Source organism: Schistocerca piceifrons, chromosome 5 (genome assembly GCF_021461385.2).
Source record: "Schistocerca piceifrons isolate TAMUIC-IGC-003096 chromosome 5, iqSchPice1.1, whole genome shotgun sequence".
Taxonomy (NCBI): domain Eukaryota; kingdom Metazoa; phylum Arthropoda; class Insecta; order Orthoptera; family Acrididae; genus Schistocerca; species Schistocerca piceifrons.
Genome location: NC_060142.1, coordinates 194,617,993 through 194,637,183, shown reverse-complemented (window position 1 = coordinate 194,637,183; position 19,191 = coordinate 194,617,993).

Below are 19,191 nucleotides of genomic sequence, written 5' to 3'. Positions count from 1 at the left end.
GTAGGGTGATAATAATTAAAGTTAAACTTTCAAAACGTTGCAGAAATAACACCACTGGTGAGACTGACGTTAAGTTGTAATGGAATACTATCAGAGAAGGGGAAAAATGGATGGGAGAAGAAAAAACAAGTGTGAAAGTTGATCAATAGATGGCTCTGTATGTGTCAGAATATGTAAATGAAAACATCTGTCACGCACACGAACAATTGAAGTTGGTATAAGCAAGCCGGGCACACGGCCTTTCCTCCTTTTCTGTCTGCGACGTTCACTATGACTGTCTCAATGCAGGTTCACGCTCTTCTTTTAAAGATGGAGTACAAGAATTATGATGTGCATACGTCGCTCTGCAGAACGTCCGGACACTGGAGGGTTTTAAAAAAGGTGTTGATCCGATCACTGCCGTGTGTCTGGAAAAAATGATTCCGAAATTCGAGAAGACAGGTTCTTTTGGTGTGCAACCTGGTGGAGGGAGGAAACGAGTTGATTCGACGTCAGTGGAAGCAGTGGCCATAGCAATGCAGGCACGGAGTATTGCGCGAACATTGGACATTGTCATGAGCAGAGTGCGTAAAATTCAACGAGACATCCTCCTTTGCTATGCATTCAAAATTACCCATGTGCACGAGTTGCTTCTTGTTGGCCTTTCAGCATCAGAGACCTTTGCTTTAGAATTTCTAGCTCGCATGGTAGTGGAAAATGATTGGCCGTGGAAGATTTTGTGGACATACGAAGCCATTTCAATCGGAGAGGATATGTCAATATACAGAATTGTCGAATATGGGCAACGGAAAATCAACACGAAAATCAACCAGTACCACTTAATCCATAAAAGGTTACTGTACGGTGTGGGTTTATGGCATTATTTATCATAGGGCCATGTTTTTTTCAAACAGAGAGGTGCTTCCGGTCCTGTTACCTGTACCGTCCCTGGTAAGCCCTATGAATGTCTTTTGCGCCGCCACGTCATTCCAGCTCCCTAACATCGTGGATGAAAGGGATCATTTTTATGCAAGATGGCGCACCTCCGCACACTACAAATGCAGTTAAGCAGCTGCTGAAGTGCCATTTCGGAAACGCTAGAATTATCAGCCACCATTTCCCTACGCCTGGCCGTGTCGGTCACCATATTTTAATTGGTGTGACTTCTGGCTGTGGGGCTTCCTGAAAGATGTTGTATTCAGTGTCCCGATTGTAAACTTAGCTGCACTGAAGGCACGCATTGCGCATCACATTTATTTTTCTTCTGCCATACGTTTTTCCCCTTCTCCGATAGTATTTCGTTGAAATTTGACGCCATTCTGACCAGTGGTGTTATTTCTACAGCAGCTTGAAAGTTTAACTTTAATTATAATCACCCTGTATATATCCAGACTGAAGGGACGAATGAAAATTTGTACCGAGGCTGCTCACTTGCAAATGCACTAACCATTACGCACCTTGACACAGTGGCTACACTAGCACACTTCCTTCCTCAATCCAAATTACCATTCGCGCCTCAGCTTTCCGTGACAGGGTGGCGTAATGGTTAGCACATCTGCCTAGTGAGCAGGAGACCCGGGTTCGAATCCTGGCATGGGTACAAATTTTCATTCGTCACTTCAGTCTGGATGTACATCATCGATACTAGAGGCTTCCGAAGGTCTCAGGAATCACATCGTTTCATTTGATTAAAGCACCTACGCGTGGGCTTCAGCCAAGATCCTCCGTTTCGTTCCATGCTGAGGTCTTATTCCAATTCTGTTGGAAAACACCTGTAATGCTGTTCGATTTTAGGGGAAATACCAAGTAGACTGAGTCGTGAATGGAAATTTTGATTGAGGGGGAAGGGTGTTAGAGAAGGCCATTCAGTTTTGCAAAACCACTGTGGCAAAGTGACATATTCGTTAGCACATATTCCTGTTGAGCGGAAGGTTATCATTAAAATCCTAGTCGGGGTAGAAATTTTCATTCGTAGCATCCATCTGGCTACATACATCACAGTTCTTTTACACTTGAAAAGACCTTCGGGATCATATAGTTCCATTTAACTGAAGTGTAAATGTATCGAAGTGCCTCATGTCAATGACTAATATTTTACAAAGTTATTGGAAACCCACGTATTTATTAATTGGACTTCCCTTCACTGTGGCAACGTGCTGTGGACTACAAATCAAATGTGCTGAAGCACTTCACAACCATAAACTAACGTCTAAGAAAATAAAATAAAAACTATAGTCTCCGTAGAACAGTGAGGAATAGTTGATAAGCCTGTGAAGTCACTCTACTGGATGAAGCATGTTTAGTCTACATTGTCGATTACAGATACTTCGGTCAACGAATAGACGGTAAACAACTCACTGTTGCTTGGCTATCCAAGTGACCATTTTTAAGTGGATAATTCAGCAACAATTCTGATTAAGAATTAGGCTTTGATTTTACCGACCGCCAACGTGTGATCGCTGCACTCCAATTTCCATAATCAAATACTTCGTCATAGGGCTCTGTAACTGTTTGGGAAGATAGCTCTCCTATCGTACATTTCTTTCAGAAAGGCCCATGTACAGGGTGACAGTTATTGAACTACATGAAAAAAAGGAAATTAATTACAAATTACGGCGTGCACACACTTTATTCAACATGTAAACGTCACTACAGTTATTTGGATTTAGGTTATGACATGTTCGATATGCCTGTCATCATTGGCGATGATGTGCCGCAGACGAATAGTGAAATTCTGCGTGACCCGCTGAACATGTCGGAATATCGATGCTATTGATGACCTCCAGAATGGGTGTTTTCACCTCAGAAATTGTTTTGGGGTTATTGCTGTACGCCTTGTCTTCAATATAGCCCTACAAAGAGGAGTCACATATGTTCAGATCCGGAGAACAAGGCGGTCAATCGAGGCCCATGCCAGTGGCCTCTGTATACCCGAGGGTCAGAATACGGTCTCCACAGTGCTCCTTCAGGTAATCACTCTCTTGCTTCGATGGCGTCGAGCTCCGTCTTACGTGGATAATGGTGATGAAATCATCTTCCAAAGCCCTCACGTACTGTTCAATAGTCACCGTGCCATGAAGGAATGATGATGATGATGATGATGATGATGATGAGATCCCATTCTCCGAGGAGTTTAGGGGGAGATGCGGGAAACCCGGACCGCCGTACTAGGCAAGGTCCTAATGGAGGTGGTTTACCATTGCCTTCCTCCGACGGTAATGGGGATGAATGATGATGATGACGAAGACGACACAAAAACAACTAGTCATCTCGAGGCAGGAAACATCAGTGACCCCGCCGGTAATCGAACCCGGGACCCCGTGCGCAAGACCACGAGCTGCCGACTCATGAAGGAATATAGCACCGATTATTTCGTGACTGGAAATTGCACACCACACAGTCTCCAGTTGAGGGCGAACAGATTTCTCGTTCGCGAAGTGCGGATTCTCAGTACCTCAAACGTGCCAAATTTGCTTATTGATGAACCCATCCAACTGAAAGAGGGCTTCGTCGCTAAACCAAACCATAACGACTAATTCCCATCATGCCCCGCGACCAACCGAGCAGTTTGAACGTCCTAACGCAAACCGTTCAGAAGTTAAAACAATTTTACGTCTTACAGTTCAATAGTTGTCACACTGCAATAACATATATACGAGGGCGTAATGAAAAGTAATGCCTCCGATTTTTATGTGAAAAAACTTCATTTTTTAAATAAAGTAAACGTCTTCAACATTTAGTATCTTTATTCTTCAGATCTAAATATTTGCACCGCTCTGCCGATAGAGGGTCCCCAATTGTAGCGGAAAAAAATGGCGATGTGTAACGGAACTTTGTCGGTACTCTCTTGTTGAGCATGAAAATGCCAGACCACACACTGTTCACAGTGCACAGCTCCATTCGCAGATTTCATATGTAACGGCTCCTAGGGACAAAAAATTTGATTTTCATTATTTAATAAAATTGTTGATTAAAATTAAAGCTTTGAAATGTTGTCGTAATCTACTGCTTAAGAGGCACAGTATTTACAGTTTTAATGCAGTAAGTCAAGTACTACAGCTAGAAACTTTGTATATGTCTTCTGGCTTCCTAGATCACCCCTACTACATTCATCCAGAATTTGAGTATGAGAGAACTTAGCCGCTTCCAGCAAAACCTTACACCTATTTTCAAACCTCCAGGAGACTTTTTCCGCTGAACCAACGTCCCTTCCTGCCATAAAGTAATGAAAGGAAAAGAAAGCTTAGCGCTTACTAAATATTCGCTGTGCATCCAGCACAACTTCAGCATCAGCTAAGACACTTCAATTTAGTTCTTCGTTACCACCTCTATTCGCAGCACATTTTGCAGACAGTATCCACGTATATCCCTGTATTATATTATATTATTGTTCGTCACACAGTTCAGGAGATATTATGGAACGTACATTGAGATGCGTGAATAACTAGCGTTTGCATAAAACGAGGCGCTAATTATCCATACTACACTCTTTCATTGTTTGATAATGAAAGCAATTAACGACTTCCAACACACTTTAGAAATAATTTCAAACCTTTTCCAAACTTCTTTCGATTATGTGCGTAACGTCAAATATTTGGCACATTAATTCATTTGAGGAGTAAACAGAAGTTTCAAGGTGTTTTATGCACAGACGTTAGATTCTTTAAGGATTTGGGGTTTAATGATATTAGGCTAATAGTCTAACAACGAATGCAATTATGAATCACTCAAGCGTCACAACAGCTGTACATTGTTAAGCCATTATTGGGAAATGCTCATATGGAAACATGGCTTGGTAATTTAAGTATTTTGCAAACTATGTTAGAGTTTAGTTGAGAATAAACTGCAGATGTCTATACAAATCAAAAGTTCTTCTAAATGCAGAGTGTTACAAAGGCAGTCAAATGTATACACGAGAGATGAATCAATGTCGCTATAAAATTCTATTTGTACAGAAATATGTCAGCCCATGATTATTATGAGAGTATCCTTTCTCATTTACATAGTAACTGTCAATATTTCTCATTTGGTTCAATACATGCTTGCTTGCTTCTGTAGAGCTGTTTAAAGGCTTGTGGAATATCACAATATTTAAAATACGAAATATTTCAACGTTCCAATTAATTTCAATGTTTAGTAAATATTTAAAGCGTTGTCCGCCACGTATTTTACAAGCATATGTCACTTATTAAATTTATGTGTATAGCGGCATCACTTTTACGTTGAAGATGTTTAATTTGCGTGTTTGTTTTGTGGTTGAATGTCCCTACAGTTTCCATCGTTGCAGCGGCTAGGGTACTGAGTCATTGTCGCAATGTAAAGTTGATAATATGCGACGGTCACTCTGTGATTCACTCTTTAAATACAAAGCCCTCACTCACTCGGACAGCAGGTGACTATATCAATGCTCACGATCAACTTTGAGGTAGAATAAAATAGGAAAAAAATGTACTTTAAGTTTCCTTAGCGACTCTGCCGAATGATAAATGTTGCTACGTTTTGATAATAGCAATATATACACATCAAAACATGTTTAGCATCACTTCGGTTCCGAGAGTTCCGGAACCTGTACAGTAAATTGGAATAGAGATCAACATAAACATCATTTGCGCCCTCTTTATTGCTCACGAAAATCACACAATGCATGTTGTACCACCATACAGTGAGACCTTCAGAGGTGGTGGTCCAGATTGCTGTACACACTGGTACCTCTAATACCCCGTGGCACGTTCTCCTGCATTGAGGTCTGCCTGTATTAGTCGTGGCATACTATCCACAAGTTCATCAAGGCACCACAGGTCCAGATTGTCCCACTCCTCAACGGCGTAGATCCCTCAGATTGGTTAGTGGGTCACGTCGTCCATATACAGACCTTTTCAATTTATCCCAGGCATGTTCCCCATAGTGTTCACGACTGAAGAATATGCTGACTACTCTGTTCGAGCGATGTCGTTATCGTGAAGGAACGCATTCCGAAGACGTGCACGATGGCGGCGCAGATTGTCGTCCATGAAGACGAATTCCTCGCCAATATGCTTCCGATATGGTTGCACTATCGATCGGAGGGTGGCATTCACGTATCGTACAGCCGTTACGGCGCCTTCCAGGACCGCCAGCGGCGTACGTCGGCCCCACATAATGCCACCCCGAAACAGCAGGGAACCTCCACCCTGCTGCACTCGATGCACAGTGTGTAACGCGTTCAGCCCTACCGGGTTGCCTCTAAACACGTCTCCGACGATTTTCTAGTTGAACCCATATGCGACACTCATCGGTAAAGAGAAAGTGATGCCAATCCTGAACGGTCCATTCGGTATGTTGTTGGGCCCATATGTACCGCGCTGCATGGTGTCGTGGTTGCAAAGATGGAACTCGCCACCGACGTCGGGAGTGACGGGAGTGAAGTTGCACATCATACAACCTATCGCGCACAGTTTGAGTCGTAACACGACATCCTGTGGCTCACGAAAAGTATTATTCAACTTGGTGGCGTTGCTGTCAGGGTTCCTCCGAGCTATAATCCGTAGGTAACGGTCATCCACTGCAATAGTAACCCTTGGGCATCCTGAGTGAGGCATGTCATCGACAGTTCCTATCTCTCTGTATCTCCTCCATGTCCGAACAACGTCGCTTTATTTCACTCCGAGACTCCTGGACACCTCCCTTGTTGGGAGCCCTTCCTGGCACAAAGTAACAATGCGGACGCGATCGGACCGCGGTATTGACTGTCTATCATGTTTGAACTACAGATAGCACGAGCCGTGTACATCCTTCAGGTAGAATGACTGGAACTGATCGGCTGTCGGTCACCCTCTGTCTAATATTCGCTGCTGTTTACATCTTTGGGCGGGTTGAACGACATCTGATCAGTCAACCCCTGTCTTCAGAATTTCTGGGAATCGGGGTGATGCAAAACTTTCCTTGATGTGTGTACATCAGAATTGTTAGGAAGCAAACGCTAATTGGCTGCACAAAAATATAAAGAAATCGAAAAAGAATTGAATGTCTGAAGGATTGACTCAGTATATAGGGAAGTCAAAACAACTCTCGGTGAATTTAAAAGCAAGGGCGGTAACGGTGATTCCATTGTTACCATCAGAGAAGAGAGCAGGGAGTTGAGAAGAGTAAACTGACGGCCTCTATGAGGGACAGGGCTTATGTGATGACGTGATAGATGAAAACACAGGACTGCGTAGGGAAAAGACAGCGGATACTGTATTAGAATCAGAATTTGAAAGAGCCTTGAACGACGTAAAATCAAGTAAGGGAGAAAGAATAGACAATTTTCCATCGGAATTTCTAAAAACATTAAAAAAGTGGCCACAAAACGACTATTCACGTTGGTGTGCACAAGTATGACAATAACGATACACCTTCTTACTTGAAGAAAAACGTCACCTACACAATACCCAAGATTGCAAGAGCCGACAAGTGCGAGAATTATCGCACAATCTGCTTAACAGAGCATGCATCCAAGTGGCTGATCTGAACATACAGAAGACTGCAAAACAGAGCCGAGGGACTGATAGATGTCGATCAGTTTTGCTATAGGAAAAGGGAGCTCTGACGTTGCGGTCGATACTGGAAGCAAGACTGAAGAAAAGTCAAGACACCTTCGTAGTATTTATTGACCTGGAAAAAGTATTCGACAACGCAAAATGGTGCAAGGTGTTACAAATCCTCAGGAAAATATAGGTAAAGTACAGGGAAAGGCGCGTAATGAACAATATGTAGAGGAACCAAGAGAGAAAAATAAGAGTGGAAGAAGAACGAAGTGCACGGATTAAAAAGGGTGTAAGATAGGGATGTAGTTTTTCTCCCCTGCGGTTCAGTCTATACATCGAGGTTGCAATGACGCAAAGAAAAGAATGTTTCAAGAGTGGGAACGAAATTCGAAGTGTATGTACATCAATGTTAAGATTCGTTTATGACGTTGCTATCTTGAGTGAAGGTGAAGAAGAATCACAGGATGTTTTGAAGGGAACGAACAGTCTAATGAGTATACGGATTGAGAATGCACTGAAGAAAGACGAAAGCAATGAGACGTAACAGAAATGAGAAAAGCGAGAAACGTAACATCGTAACTGGTGATAACGATTTAGATAAAGTTAAGGAATTCTGCTACCTATGCAGGAAAATAACCCATAACAGGCGGAGCGAGGACGACATAAAAAGCAGACTAGAACTACCAATAATTGCATTCCTGGCCGATTGAAGTCCACTGGTATAGGTTTTAAGATGAGGAAAAAAAATCAGAGAATATACGTTCGGAGAACGGCGTTATATGGCGGTGGGACATGGACTGAAGAAAAATTGCGACGGAAGAGAAAAGAAGCAATTCAGATTTAGTGCTTACAGACAAATGTTGAAAATTAGGTGGACTGGTGAAGTAAGGAACGAGTGGCTTCACCGTAGAATCTGCGAGGAAAGGAATATATGGAAAGCAGTGACAAGAAGAACCGATAGGACGATAGGGATAAGTCATTAGGGAATAACTTCCATAGCACTTGAGGGATCTATACAGGGTAGAAACTGTAGAGGGAGACAGAGACTGGAATACACCCGGCAAAGAACTGAGGGCTTGGGTCGCAAGTACTACTCAGGGATGAAAAGTTTGGTACAAGAGTGTAGTTCGTGGCGGGCCGCAACTAAGCAGTTCGAAAATTGACGACTCAAAGGAAAAGAAGCCTTTATTGTTTGAGCTTCCATCTTCCTCTTGCTAATCCTCAAGGATTGCGTAATACATAATTTTTAGATGCCAGAAAGCACCTCTTCAACCATACAATCTTACATTTCTTCCTCTTCCCACCTGCAGCGATTCCCTCCCACGCCATTCCAGCCATAAAAACTACATATCGAAGACAACACGAAGGCAACCTATGTGCTACAACGCAGCTGAAGTTATCTTGGCTAAACTGAAAACAGACACACACATAAAAATACAGATACACAGTGAGTTCCAAAAAATTGCTTGGTAGGTGCTGGAATGCCGTTTACTAATCATAGCAAGTTCGAAAAGGGCGTATAAGGATCAAGCGTTGGTAACTCTCCGTTACTGAGAGCTACGACCAATCCTTTTTTTCTGCAGGAGAAGTATTCGCGTACCAACTGTGCGTATGGGTAGCCGTGCGGTTTAAAGCGCTTTGCCACGTTTCGCGCGGCTCCCCCCGTCAAGGTTCGAGTCCTCCCTCGGGCATGGGTGTGTGTGTTAGCGTAAGTTAGTTTAAGCTAGAATAAGAAGTGTGTAAGCCTAGGGACCGATAACCTCAGCACTTTGGCCCATAGGAACTTGCCACAAGTTTCAAAGTCTCCATTACAAAATGTATCCGTAGTCCACTCTATGACTTCACGCACATGAACAGACGCGGATCTGAATGACTAATTAGAATACGAAAGTCATAAGTCAATTTGACTAACAGTACATAAGCCTGAATGACAAAGAAACCTGTAGTGGAGCGTAGTTAAACGAGACAGCTCATGTTGGTATTGGCAGTGGTTATTAAAACAGAAACTGACTGTAGTAAAGAAGGCTTAAGAATTATTGAGAAGGCAGTGGGACAGGATGCAGTCACCCCTGATGTTATTAAATGTATAGAAGACGAAGAAGTAAATGAAACCAAGGAGAAATTCCAAAACGAAATTAATGTTCACTGAAGAGGAAGATAAAGCTTGTAGCTTTGGCAAGGACATTGTAAGTCTTTCAGAAAACACAAAGTACTCAGAAAATAACTTGAGCGGAGTGGACAGTGTCTTCAAAAGAGGTTATAAGATGACTATTAACAAAAAGGGTAGTGCAATGCAGATTAATTAAATCAGGCAGTTCTGCGCGAATCATATCACAAAATGGTGTATTAAAGGAGCTGATGAGTTTCGTTATTTCTGCAGCAAAATAAGTGACGATTACCAGAGTAGAGAGGATAGAAATACCTACTGGTAGTGGCTATTAAAACATTTGTTAAAAAGAGATATTAGTTGATACTGAATACAAATTTAATGGATAGGGAGTCTTTTGTAATGGTTTTAAGGTATTTACCTTGTGTAAAGTGAAACATGGATGATAAACAGTTCTTTCAAGAAGGGAAGAGAATTTAGAAATATGGTGGAGCCAAAGAATGGTGGAGATTAGGTGGAAGTGAAACGAACTTTGAAGTTTACGCCACACCGTAGTAAATTAAGGGACCGGTTGACAGACCACACCCAATGGCATCAAAGACAAGCCACTTCGTTTCAGATGAAAGGCTGTGATTTAGTGTGTGTGTGTGTGTGTGTGTGTGTGTGTGTGTGTGTGTCGGGGGGGGGGGAGGTGGGGGCGGGAATGCACGAATGTGAGGGGCAGAGGGAAGAGGGCAGGCCGAGGGGCGGATTAAAATTGTAGAGAGTGACTACATCTCCGCCACTGTAAGAAGGTTCATAAGAATTTTCACTGCGGTAGTTATGCGTAGATGAAGGGGTTTTGCAAAGCACACACTGAAGAACGAATAACAATTACAATGAAACTAACAGCGTTTTAATTTTGTCTGATATGAAGCTTTTTGGACGCTTGTACTGAAACGTTGCTGAACGAGATAGAACGGACAGCTATTGATGGTACTGACGAAATCAGTTATTCACTGTGACTATTAACTATTTAGAGGTTAAATATGATTTTACACATATTTTGAAAGTATAAGGTCGAAAAGTGTGGTGTGACACGATCAGTATGATACTTTTACTACCACAATATTACAAGCTAATGAAAATTTTTAGGTGGGTTGGATTGTTTGGGGAAGGAGACCAGACAGCGAGGTCATCGGTCTCATCGGATTAGGGTAGGGAGTTGGCCGTGCCCTTTCGGAGGAACCATCCCGGCATATGCCTGGAGTGATTGGGGGAAATCACGGAAAACGTGTATCAGGATGTGCGGACGCGGGATTGTACCGTTGTCCTCCCGAATGCGAGTGCAGTGTCTAACCACTGCGCAACCTCGCTCGGTAAATTTTTACGTGTGGAGGTGCTTTATCACGATGGTAAATGCTGCAAATGTAACAAAATTATTAATCCTATGACAAGGGAATACACAAAATGTCGCTCACAAACTTATAACACAAAATTTGAAGATACTCTATCTGATCGAAAGTATCTGGACACGCGTAATGCGAACTGACCCTTAGATCTTCCGAGCGGTAGATCCGCCAGTATAGAAGAAGGCGGGGAGTTCAAATGATTCAAATCGCTCTGAGCACTATGGGACAACTTGTGAGGTCATCAGTCCCCCAGAAATTAGAACTACTTAAACCTAACTAACCTAAGGACATGACACACACCCATGCCCGAGGCAGGATTCGAACCTGCGACCGTAGCGGTCGCGCGGTTCCAGACTGTAGCGCCTAGAACCGCTCGGTCACCCCGGCCGGCAGGCGGGGAGTATCGAGGAATAAAGAAGACAAGTAGGGACAGCAGAATACGCTGTTCACGACAGCTCGTTGACTTACAACGATGAGTAGTCATTCGGTATCACAATAAATCCATTAAGGTTCCAACCTTTCTAAAGCTGCCCAAGTCGGGTGTTGGTCAGGTGACTGTGAATTGGAAACGCAAAGGAACAACTAACTATAGATAACCACCCAGTGCTCGTGTGTTGAGGGACAACGACCGTCGAACATTGCAGAGGATAACTTCAAGAAATCGCATGGAATGACCAGAAGGAATCATTCGTGAGCTACGAAGAACATCCAGCAGTACAGCCAGGCCGACCGGAGTGGCCGAGCGGTTCAAGGCGCTTCAGTATGGAGCCCCGCGACCGCTACGGTCGCAGGTTCGAATCCTGCCTCGGGCATGGATGCGTGTGATGTCCTTAGGTTAGTTAGGTTTAAGTAGTTTTAAGTTCTAGGGGACTGATGACCTCAGCAGTTAAGTCCCATAGTGTTCGGAGCTATTTGAACCATTTGAAGTACAGCCAGAACAATGTGTGTTCGGAGTTTCAAGGAATGGGGTACAAGGCTGGAAAAAGTGCTCATAAGTCTCACATTTCTGTACTTAGCGATGCTTGCGGTTGTGTAAAGTGCGTCGCCACTGGACAATGGATGATTGGAAACGAGTGATGTGTAGTGACTGTGAGGTGGGGTGCTTGTGGCTGTAGAGTGCATAGCCCTGAGATGCAATGTGAAAGTCCTTGTGACCGGAAAGCAGAGATAAGCTCTCTAGCGCAATCATGCGAATTTACTTTTGAAAGTGAATGAAACAAGTCCCACACCGGATAACGTCTTATTAAGTTCTCAATTTACGAGGGGTATTTTCGCCATTAAAAGTTAACAGACATGCATGAAGTAAACAGCCGGCCGCGGTGGTCTAGCGGTTCTAGGCGCTCAGTCCGGAACCGCGCGACTGCTACGGTCGCAGGTTCGAATCCTGCCTCGGGCATGGATGTGTGTGATGTTCTTAGGTTAATTAGGTTTAAGTAGTTCTAAGTTCTAGGGGACTGATGACCACAGATGTGTAGTCCCATAGTGCTCAGAGCCATTTGAACCGTTTTTTGAACCATGAAATAAACAGATCAACCACCACACCACAGCACATTTCAGTTGAGGGAGTCATCTAACTATTAAATGAAAATGCAGGCTTATAAAATACGTTACTTATCTCATTTAAAGAGCATTGAAGTGAAAACCTTCGACAAGCCAGCAATGAATGCAAAAGTAGAAAACAATTGTGTTCAAGTCCGATGTTGGTGCCAATTTTAGGATCTAACAACGAAGACTGTCAGTGGTCGAGCGAAGAGCGTATCGGGAAGTGCTAATGAAAAGTGAACTTGAAAGAACAAACAACATTCACAGATGAAAACTGAATACTGAAAATCAAACAACTAAGTGCTGTGATCAGTTACCGAAACGACTAACTCCGCAATGTTAACAAGTACCGTGCCGCCTTAAATATTCCATAGAAAAGCGTTGCAGACCGATTCTCACCAAATAAATTTTCAATACTCGGCTGTTTGTGCACCATTTGTGAGCCACATCAAATAAAGTTTTGGAGCCTTCTTCCCGTCTACTGCCCGAGAGGTTCTGCAAGGCTATCTTTCGTCCAGGTAGGAGACAGAGTCCCATACAAGTCATCCACTAATGACAGTAATGATCCCGAACGCTGTCCAGTCTCTCGCGAAGTTTTACCTAGATTGCGACCACAGCCCCAGTGAAATTTCAAGATTTCGACAGAGCGCAAGAAAGAGTGAGACTTTTTGTTTATTTTGTGGGCGGGAGGGCATGGGCAGGAGCTACCCGTCTTTCTAGCCACATTCCAGAGCAGTCCGTTGAGACGCTGTGTCTGGCGGTTTCCAAAGAAAACTTCCAATCAGCCCTTTCCTCATGTAAAGGAGACTTTCCTCCAGATAGGCATCACGTCTTTGCAAGAGCACTTTCATGGTCAGCCCCGAGTCGGGGGTAGCAGGAGGGCTGAGGCTGCATCGACCCTGAAGAACACTTACACACGTTTATAGTTATGGGGAAGGTCGAATGCTTGCGTTCCTCTGCTGTCTCTTTATGCTAGGCCTCTGTGGCGAATAAACTGGAAAATACAATTCTTACAAACTGAAGTGTACAGCTAATTCAATTCCTAGCTTGAACGTAGGCGACACGTTGCATTTCGTATCCATTTTGAAAGTAGTAATACAAATTATGAAAAGAACATTTCAGTTACCCATTCATTATGTTATTAGACATGGATAGTGCTACGAGAGCATAAAAATATGAATAACGTATGTACGGTGGCGCTATATGAAAGAGTCACTTTAAGAATGAATGGTGTCTGTTCTTTGTGACATCGCCGAAAGAATAATTAAGCCACATTACCTGATGAACAGCCTCTACCAGTCCGATGGAAGGGTTTGGGTTTGACGGAACCTGGACAACATTGCCTGCTATCATTTGCGGTGTCTACAGTGAAGAACACAGGATGAGGTGTTGTGCTGTGTGATTGTCATGGTTACTTTGTATTCTGTTTATTGCGAGTAAGAAATGGGTAAATGCGGAAGAATATGAACATATTTTACAGTTAAACTGCATAGAGTAGAGGACCAGTGGAGAATGATTATTTGTTTCAGCGTGAAAATTCAACCTCACAATAAGCAGCATATACGAGGCAATGTCTTGTTGACAAAAGCATACCAGAAATGGACTGTCCTGAGGATAATGGGTTGCAATTCTTCCACATTGAGACACCTCACTTAAAGTATCTACAGCTGAGTTCAAGCAATCATAAAGGCGAAATGTGCTAGCTAATAAGTGCCCGTATACTTACGATCAGATACTACAGCTTTTATATTACATACCACGGTTTTTTGCAAACTTCTACGAAGCTTGTTGGAGCATATGCGCTCTGCTATCTGTAAATGACGTGCAAATCAGCAGAACTATCCGTATTAATGTTTCAGAATAATGCGTATAATTTATAAGGAAACGCAAAACTCATTTCAGAAATTCCTGGAATGGAAATGTATATAATTAGATTTTATATTTGTGAAATAGATGCATTTCGCCAGCTGCAGAAAGATGCCACCTCATTTGATTACTCATAGGCTTCTATCCATTCCTGTCCAGTCCTTAGTTTTTCCACGTTCTGAAACAATCTCGCTGGATGGTAGCACTAGACAGACGTAAGATGCAGACTTCCCATCGGTCAAAACTGGATATTTGTTTAGCTTGACACATTTGTCGCAGCAGCCACGGTTTCATACGTTTACGAACGATAGTGTAATGTGAAGCGTGGCAGGACAGGAAGACGCGTGAGGACAGTGCAGGGGCTGTGCAGCCCTCCAGCCGCCAAGCGTGGCCACAGGGCTACAGGGCCATCCGGCGCTCGGGTTCGCTAATGACGGCTAATCAGGCTGGGCACACCTGGCGCGGTGCCCTAATCCCCATCAGCATCCGCTTTGTACGTCTGGCAGCACGCCTGCGCCTGCACGCTGGGCTGCGCGCCGTTTAAGCCACACCGACGTCCCTCAGCAACCTGCAACTTTCGGCCCGGCACCACTGACATCACACGAAATTTCTTTTGCAAGCACATCGTCATGGCTCTAATCTCAAGTGCTATTTTAGGTGTTGCAGGTTGCTTGAGGGGAGGGGGGTGGGGAGGGAAAGGATATATCCGTCGTTACACGCCATCCCGCGAAGACAAATATTTTATTAAAAGTGTTAACATTTTTACAGCCAATAAATACCTCCACTATCGTTCTAATCAGCTTTGCGTTGGTAGCACTATTTAGTGTGCTCCTCAGTCGCTAGATGGCACTGTCCTCTTCACTCGAGGCAAGGTCTATACAGGAGAGGGCAGGTCAGGCACACACACGCTTTGCGACGGTAGCCATTTCCGTTTTTCTATACGACTTTCTAGCATTTATAGATTTAGAGAAAACTTTTGACAGTGTTGACTGGAATACTCTCTTTCAAATTCTAAAGGTGACGGGGGTAAGATCCAGGGAGCGAAAGGCTATTTACAATTTGTACAGAAACCAGATGGCAGTTACAAGAGTCGAGGGGTATGAAAGGGAAGCAGTGGTTGGGAAGGGAGTGTGACGGGGTAGTAGCCTCTCTCCGATGTTATTCAATCTGTATATTGAGCAAGCAGAAAAGGAAACAAAAGAAAAATTCGGTGTAGGTATTAAAATCCAGCGAGAGGAAATAAAAACTTTGAGGTTCGCCGATGACATTGAAATTCTGTCAGAGACAGCAAAGGACTTGGAAGTACAGTTGAACGGAATGGACAGTGTCTTGAAAGGTGGATATAAGATGAACATCAACAAAAGCAAAACGAGGATAATGGAATGTAGTCGAATTAAGTCGGGTGATGCTGAGGGGATTAGATTAGGAAATGAGACACTCAAAGTGGTAAAGGAGTTTTGCTATTTGGGAAGAAAAATAACTGATGATCGTCGAAGTAGAGAGGATATAAAACGTAGACTGGCAATGGCCAGGAAAGTGTTTCTGAGGAAGAGAAATTTGTTAACATCGAGTATAGATTTAAGTGTCAGGAAGTCGTTTCTGAAAGTGTTTGTATGGAGCGTAGTCATGTATGGAAGTGAAACATGGACGATAAGTAGTGTGGACAAGGAGAGAATAGAAGCTTTCGAAATGTGGTGCTTCAGAAGAATGCTGAAGATCAGACGGGTAGATCTCATAACTAATGAGGAAGTATTGAATAGAATTGGGGAGAAGAGGCGCTTGTGGCACAACTTCCCTAGAAGAAGGGATCGGTTGGTGGGACATGTTCTGAGGTATCAACGGATCACCAATTTAGTACTGGAGGGCAGCGTGGAGGGTAAAAATCGTAGAGGGAGACCAAGAGACGAATACACTAAGCAGATTCAGAAGGATGTAGGCTGCAGTAGGTACTAGGGGATAAAGAAGCTTGCACAGGATAGAGTAGCATGGAGAGCTGCATCTAACCAGTCTCAGGACTGAAGACCACAACAACAACAACAACATCAACAATGTACGACTTTAGCAGAAAGTGTTTGTTAATAGTTTCAATCAAGAGAGCAAATTTCTGGTGTCTAAAATTACGAAATGGGATGCTTTGCGGCACCGAACTGTAGCAGCAACTTGGCGAAACGGATCAGACTACTCACATTTTCTAAGGACAACACCTGGAGAACAAAATCATTACAGAATTGTAAAAGACGCAAATCGAAACCAACTGTGCATTGCAATTTATGTCAGATAAGTTATTAATTTCCGAAGTACATAGTTTAGTGTGAGCTGGTTCCCACCCCACATCATTAGAAACCCAAGGTGAAACTGATAAAGCTTTTAAAGCAACATCTGAAGTTTATGGAGCGTGCTAATTATTCGATGCAGCAGACTGTTGCCAGTTTCTGGTTCAAAATGGTTCAAATGGCTCTGAGCACTATGGGACTTAACATCTATGGTCATCAGTCCCCTAGAACTGAGAACTACTTAAACCTAACTAACCTAAGGACATCACACAACACACAGTCATCACGAGGCAGAGGAAGACCCTGACCCCCCCGGGAATCTAGTTTCTGGCAAAGAGTATTAGTAGTAATACTCTTCATGCAAAACAAAATCCTTTGGTTATTTTACTGACAATATTTTTCGTTCTGCTTTCGCTAGAAGTCTGCATGTTGGGCTTTAATTTTGTAGTGTGTCCTTCCTTGTCTCCCAGTCATCAATCACAGGTGTGAGTGTTGTATTATCTAAAGATCGCAGCGCCACACCGAAGTCGGCAATGTACATCTGTACTACAGACGTTAGCGAGCTTACGTTGCAGTCTGCATCGACAATTAGGAGAGGCTGAAGAAGACATGTCCTCTGTTCACACAAGCGGCCTCACATGGAGGTCAAAATAGTGCCGGACTTCGAAGCGCTCTGCCCCAATCCATGATGTCAGCAGAAGCATCAAACACCATCGAATAGCACTAAAGTGTTATTCGAGTTTCAGGTGGAAATGTATTGTCTTCAGTGTTAATCACTGTGCTTCAAGAGAACAGTTTGTTGATTGGCTCTGAGCACTATGAGACTCAACTGCTGAGGTCATTAGTCCCCTAGAACTTAGAACTAGTTAAACCTAACTAACCTAAGGACATCACAAATATCCATGCCCGAGGCAGGATTCGAACCTGCGACCGTAGCGGTCTTGCGGTTCCAGACTGCAGCGCCTTTAACCGCACGGCCACTTCCGCCGGCGTTTGTTAATTAGTGCATCAAGGGATGCTTTAATAGTCAGTGAAAGTTGTAACTTATCAAGCACTCTTGTGGCTAAGAACTGAATCAAGTTAAGTAAATTGTTTACTCATTCATGGAATAAACTGAAATAATATTTCATATGCATTCCAGATGAGCAATCTCCCAGAAAAATTAAAGAACCCACAGATATGGCAGGACGACTGTTGTTTCGTCTGCTCATAATAGTGAGAGAAAAAGAGAGTTAGAATTCTATGCCTATAGAGCTCAGGTGGCCAGTATGTTTCCGCTGTTTGCAGTAAATGTGCACAAGTTTTTTTCTAAAAAAAAAAGGGATCCCCGAAGAAGTATTGCGTTACTAGTGATTTTCAAAATCTCCACTTGTCAGAGTTCCCACATAACAGTGAAGTGTACGCTTTCCACTGTGAGAAATGTAAACAAACAAATGCCGGAAGACTCTTAAGTTATACTTAGAGTTTATTTCCTATAAATATCTCAGAGCTAATCACCTGTTAGTATCCCATCTGATAAACATGAATACAAAGTTCACCACCTGAAAGCTGCACTAGCGATGTGTACCATACTTACGATGGCTTATCCTAGGGCTTTACTAACAATTGTGACAGTCATACCTCATGTTGTGGATGTTGTTGACGAATCTTTGCGTGAAATGAGAAGGTTTGCGACTGTTCTCTATATTACAAATGGACTTGGTATAATCTTGTAAATATAACACTGAAATTTCCGATTTAAAAGTACCCGCAAACCGATACATACTATCGAAAATAAACACATTACATTGATCAAAATGGCTCTGAGCACTATGGGACTTAACTTCTAAGGTCATCAGTCCCTTAGAACTTAGAACTACTTAAACCTAACTAACCTAAGGACATCACACACATCCGTGCTCGAGGCAGGATTCGATCCTGCGACCGCAGCGGTCGCGCGGTTCCGGACTGTAGCGCCTAGAACCCCTCGGCCACCCCGGCCGGTCCATTACATTGTGTCGTGTGTTTTAGACCCATTATGGTGGCTCCGTTGGAAACATTGCCGTCCAGACGACACTATGTGGACCCTCCATCTGGGAGGTTACGTCATTGTCACACTAGTTCGCTTTGCGCTCCGGCTTTAACTACTACACGAAAGCAAAGTTTCGTCACCTCGATGTTTTTACCTGTGAACTGAACAATTAAAAAACGGCTAAAGAAGCATGGAGGAGGAGGAGGAGGAAAGAATAGGCCGTAAAGTCATATCCACTACTAATGACGACATTAAACAGGTCCATGACCTCATTTTAAACAACTGACGAGTGAATGCTGAGGAAGAGGTGAAACAAAATGGAAAACTCACGGTTCTGCATACGACATCACCCATAAAAGCCTCAACTTTCATGATTTTAAACACCTGGCGAGTGAATGGTGAGGAAATGATAAAACAAAATGGAGAAACTCACGGTTCTGCACACGACGTTCATCCGTAGTAACCTAAACTTTCATGATTTTAAACAACTGACGAATGAATGCTGAGTAAATGGTAA